Below are 6036 nucleotides of genomic sequence, written 5' to 3' on the forward strand. Positions count from 1 at the left end.
TGGAGTGGGGCAGCCACGTGCATAATCCAATCTCCTAAACCAGTGGGAAAGAATTCCAGCACACCACTGCTGGAGCTAGCCTGCACTCCTGTTTGCAGGAAGCAAAATTTTGGCAAGTTGGCTGGCTCTTGTTTCCATGTTAGCCAGAAGACAGTGAGGCAGGATCTAAGTCCTCACAACACTCCTGGCAGAGAGCATTTGCTGCTATAACCTCTGCCCTCTCCTCCCCCATTCTCATTCTCTCTTCCCAAAGAAAACTACAAATGTGGATCATAAAGCTAGAAATTGAGTAAGGGTGGTTAAGGGACTGGATTGTGCTTTTTATCCTCTTGTGGATATCTAATATACAAACTGGACACGGAGGGAGTAACGTTTTGATTACTTTTTGATTGCATGAAACCCTATGTTGTAAAGTGGGTTCTTAAAAGGGAAAGAGGACACAACAGCTTTTGCCATTCTGCTGAGACAAGTAAGGTCTTGCTTGCTTGACATTTCTGTGTGGGGAGAAGAGGGTGTTTGGCATTGCATGAGGTGAAAGGGGGTAGAAAGAATGGGATGGATCCTGGTGTTGTCAGGCTTAAGGGATACAATTCACTCTAGACAGTTAAGCCTGTTGACAGAGGTTTGATTTCCTATTTAAGTTGCTTTCTTACTTTAACTGGAATATTCTTTCCCATGGGAAGGAAAGATTCATAGCACGGAAATAAAAGAAGCCTGGAAGAGAAATATTTCCCCTCCTTAAGAAAATATTATAATCTATCTTTCCCCTTCTAAAGAAAATACTATAACCTATCTTTCTGAAGAAGTATAGTAAGGAAGTTTACAGTTCCTAGTAACTTCTAATCTTTCTCTGCTCTTAAAGGAAAAACATATTCCTTTGACCATAAAAATTCAGATAATAATAGTATGATGACCTTTGGTTGAGTGCTTATTATTTGCCTGTATGATACGTGGTGCAAGCTTAATACACATCTGTGGACCAAGTGCCATGTAACATTTTATATGCATTATTTCTATGAATTCTCACAGAAAGTTAAATATTCTTAGCATGACTAACCATTCCAGATCGCCTGGCACTTTTTCAGTGTTAGCACTAAAAGTTTTATGTTTGCAGTAACTTCTCAGTCCTGGGCAAACTGGGACAACTGGTCACCCTAATTCTTATCTCCATTTTACAGATGGGAAAATAGAGTTAGTTAAGTCATTGTGCCCAGGTCATGGAGCTGGGCTCCAACCCAGATCTGCTAAATCCTGAGTCCATGCCTTTAAGCTTTTATTGTTGTTCTTAATAGAGTGGGGTTGGTTTGACCCATGCTATTATTGTGTCATAATCAAAAGTGGAAATCCTAAATTATGATATTGTTGCAACTGATTAAGTTAGATGGTGCACCTAGAGAGCCTCTTGGGAACTGTAAGGTAGCATCAAAGCTCTATATTGACTACTCTAGAAACGATGCCACTGCGATGGCTACATTTAGGTCAGCACCTTTCCCCTCAATAATTATTTGCTACCCTAGAACTTACAGTGGTGAATCTGAAGGCATTTTCCCTGAGTGTTGTGGGAGCAGCCCTGAGCCTTGACCTTCACTTTGTTTTTTGGTTTTCTTTTTGAAAGTGACTTGCCTCACTCTTTGTTAAGAGGTGGCTGCTAACAGCTTTGGCTTATTTTTTATTCTCATTACCAAGTACCCTTTCTTTATAGTAGGTTTTTTATTTGAGTGCATATTTATTCTATTTCTACTCAGGGTTAGTGTCTGAAAACAAAAAGGTAAGAGTTTGTAAATGTGGAATGGAATAAAAATAATAAAAGAAATTTAGTGTAAATCAGCAACTAACAAACAAGATTCTCTTGAGTGTCTGTATCAACCTGTAGTAGAAAACAAGGACTATAAACTATCCTGTATCACCTGCCTCCCAAATCTGCTTCTGCCATGTGCCTCTCTTCTTCTTTCTTGGTTAATAACATCACTTCTTGCAAAACTGCACATGTCAGAAGCCTGAAATGGGGAGGATGTTTGTGTGTTGGAGGGTGGGGGGTGCTTTCACTTAAACTTTGTGTCTGATTAATCACTAATTTTATTATTTCTACCCCAGCATCTCTCTTCCCTTCCCCTTCTCACCATCTGTCATATGAGCCTACATCATCTCTCACCTGAAGATCTAGTCTCCTAATTTGCCTCGTTACTCCAGTATCACTTCCTTCCAAATCAGCCCCCTCGTTACATATTAAGTCGTCTTTCTACAATGCAGATCTGAGCGTATCACTACTCTGCTTAAAACCCTCGAGGATATATCCAGAATAGGCAAACCCATAGAGACAGAAAGTAGATTAGTGATTGCCAGGGACTGGCAGGAAGAAGGGAATGGAAAGTGATTGCTAATGAGTATAGGGTTTCCTCTGGGGTGATGAAAACGTTCTGCAACTAGATAGTGGTGATGGTTGCACAACACTGTGAATATACTAAATGCTACTGAGTTGTTCACTGTAAAATGGTTAGAATGATAATTTTATATTATGTGTATTTTAACACACACACGCATACACACACACACACACAAATCCTATAGGATAAGGTCCATGCATCCCAGCAGCATGTCATATGGGGTTTACCTGTTCAACGGTCCCTTCTGCTTTCCCACTAACTCTTTACAACTGGAACCTCTTTTGGATTACTGCACGTGCCATGCAGTTTCATGCCCCACAGTTTTTTGCTTTTGTTTTTTTTTAATTTATTTATTTTTGGCTGCGTTGGGTCCTCGTTGCTATGCGCGGTCTCCTTCCAGTTGTGGCAAGCAGGGGCTACCCTCCGCTGCTGTGCGCGGGTCTCTCACTGTTGTGGCCTCTCCTGCCGCGGAGCATGGGCTCCAGGCACGCAGGCTTCAGTAGTTGTGGCATGTGGGCTCAGTAGTTGTGGCTCACGGGCTCCAGAGCCCAGGCTCAGTAGTTGTGGCACACGGGCTTAGTTGCTCCCTGGCATGTGGGATCTTCCTGGACCAGGGCTCGAACCCGCGTCCCCCGCATTGGCAGGAGGATTCTCAACCACTGCCACCAGGGAAGCCCTCCCCACTGTTTTTGAACTCACAGTTTCCTTTGTCTTTAGTGTATCCCTTTCCCCCTCCCCACCCACCATTGTCCGGTGATCTGCTCCTCCAAGACTCCCAGGAAGTCTCCCCTGACACATCTATGTCAACGCACCCATTGTGAATTTCCCTCTATATTTCATCTCAAAAGGCACAACTGAGAAACCTTTATTGCCAGGTCCACGTTTCTAGTTGCAGGGAGCATTGTATTGTTTTCTAAAACGTAAAGTGGAATGAAGCTTTAAAGTGTTTTGTATAACCCTTTGAAAATTCATGACATCTGGAACACATGAGTTTAGGGGTTTCAGTTCTAGTGTGAAAGCACCCAAAAAATACAGTTTCTGGTGATGAGACCATTTCTATCCAGGAAGCCTTGAGATTAATCTTGTCACATTTAAATATGTAATCATGACCCTGTCACATTTTTTTACACAGCTCTAAAAACTCTGTAGTGATTTGTGTTCTTGATTCGTGAGTGGTGAGTGGCTTGGCTATAAACAGCAGAGTGGGTTTTTTTCAGCACTCATAAATTTATTTCTGAGGTTAACTTCAGTAAAATGCTGTATGGGAATCTGATAGAGAACATCGAGAATTTTGTGGTATGTGAAAAAGACTTTGTTCCTAAATGAGCTTTTCTTTCCAATCTTAATGACATCATTTATGATGTCATTTGGTCATTACATATGGCAGCTCAGAATTGGACCAGGGATCAGGCAACTCACTGTGAATAAGAATTATAACACCTAACCCCTGTCATCTCTTCTTTACCACTTGTTTATCATGGATGTAGAAGGTGGATGTGTGTATGCGAGAGACTGTGTGTGTGTGTGCGTGTGCGTGTGTGTGTGTGTGTGTGTGTATAAACACCAGGAGAGCAGATGATCAGGAAAAAATACACTAAGGTGAGGTCATGAGTAGATGTTAACCAAATTTCTCTTTGTATTCTCCCTTGATTTAAAAACAGAACTGCCTGGTTTCTCACAAAATAGAAAGTTGGTTTAAATAGCAGTTCTCAAAGCGTAGTCTTTGGACCAACAGCACCAACATTACTTTGGAACTGTTTGAAACACAAATTCTTAGGGGCCTCCCTGGTGGCGCAGTGGTTAAGAATCTGCCTGCCAATGCAGGGGACATAGCAATCTGCTTTAACAAGCTCAGGTACTTTTATGCACGTTTGTTTGAGAACTACTGTGTTAACTCGCTTAAACCAAGATTTTTCCATGCTAATGTAGGAACACAATGTTCTAGGTTGGTTAGGTTGATGCAAGCATTTTGATCTTGGAATTTGAATACAGATAATTACTGGAAGAATAATTACAACGGCTGATATTTCTTAAGTACCATCCCAGGCCAGGCACTGTGCCAAGTATTCCAATATTATTCCATTAATTCCTTATACAACTATCCCAGGACATAATATTTTATTCTCTGTTGTACAGTTAAGGAAACAGAAACTCAGAGACATGAAGTTAATTGCCCAAGGTCACACAGCTTGCTGTGCCTCTGGTCGTGCTCCTGCACTTTGACTCCCGAGCCCAGGCCATCAAGCACTGTGCTATTCCCCCATTAGTGGCAGCTCTGGTCTGGAAGACAGGATGACCTTTAGCTCCTGAGTATTCAGTTTATTACTGTTCTGGATGGTTGCCACCAAACTCATTTCCAGCTTAAGCAGCTGGGTTTTGTCATAAACATGACTTCGTCAAATGTCCTCGGCTGAGCTGAAGCTGCCTAGAAATCGCTCATCGGATTCCTGCCAAGGCCGGAGAATTGGATGAGAAGCTACAGGAAGAGAATTCTAGCCTGGGATAGTGGGGGCAGCAGAAGTTTCCCTCCAGAGCCACATGCACGGGCTCTTGTCACAGATGTGTTTACTTTCAGTCTGTGACAAAAAGTGGGACATGGTGGGTTTCCAGATGCAAGCTGGAACACAAATGGTAGATGGACGCCACTGTCAGAGCAGCAAGGCACAGGCGACAGCTGATGGAGGGTAGCATAGAGCAGATGTCTCCAGTGGTATATGAGGGGTAAGGGCCAATCTCATTCCTCACCTTCCTCAGAGGGCTGTTCAGAGGCAAGTGAAACGTTCTGGGACTAAGCCGTAAAGTTCTGTTCAAAGTAAGGAATTACTGTGTAAGTAATTTGATTAAAAACACTGGTGTTTGCATTAGAAGCCAGGGTTCTAGCTGCTTCCTCCACTTACAATTGTATGACCTGGACAAGCGCCCTTATAGCTCCAAACAGTCTCCTCGACGCTGCTGTGAAGGGTGCTCTCTGCCGTTGTTCAGGGCACAGCTTCTACAGCTGTAAGCTGCAAAATAAAATTCATCTAATAACGTTGATCCACTTATCTCACAGCAAGGTTGGAAGATGGTGGGTGTTGGGGGGAGGGGGTAATATAATCAACACACTATGCAAATATACATATATATATTTTTTTTTGCTTCAGGTCTTTTCAGATTGATGCAGGTACAAGGTCGGCCTCTAATAAAGGGACTTTTTTAAAGTAGCCTTTAATTCTTGATTGTGATTCAGCAGCTAGAAGTCACTGAATGTGATTGCTTTACTGCATGTGTTCACTTACATCAGCCACTACTAACTCCTGTCCGTTCTCCACATGTGCAACAGGAACCCTCAGGCCACAGGGATCTCTCCTGCATGCGGCCTCCCAGCACTCAGTGTCGGTTCTTTCCCTTTTTGAATCATGAAGGCCTGCCCTTGTTGTAGAGAGGTCCTTGGGACATTGGCTGAAGCCAGACTTTCCGAGTGCAGAGGCTGGCGTTAAGGGTGGCCCCTTGTAGGCTCTTGTGTGAGTCTAAACTCACCTTAACTACAGAAGTTTTAAGGATGCTTTATATATCCTGAGAGGTGACAGAGGGGTCCATTGTTATCCAAACTTGTTGAGTTTACCTCTAAGACTAGTGGATTCCGTTATATGTAAATTATACACAGAATTTG

The 6036-nt window shown here is 42.7% G+C and overlaps 1 protein-coding gene across 1 annotated transcript in view; it reads left to right on the forward strand.

Moving 5' to 3' along the window:
• CPVL (carboxypeptidase vitellogenic like) overlaps nt 1-6036 on the forward strand; it is a 101157-nt gene that overhangs the window by 94226 nt on the left and 895 nt on the right.

Source organism: Orcinus orca, chromosome 9 (genome assembly GCF_937001465.1).
Source record: "Orcinus orca chromosome 9, mOrcOrc1.1, whole genome shotgun sequence".
Classification (NCBI taxonomy): domain Eukaryota; kingdom Metazoa; phylum Chordata; class Mammalia; order Artiodactyla; family Delphinidae; genus Orcinus; species Orcinus orca.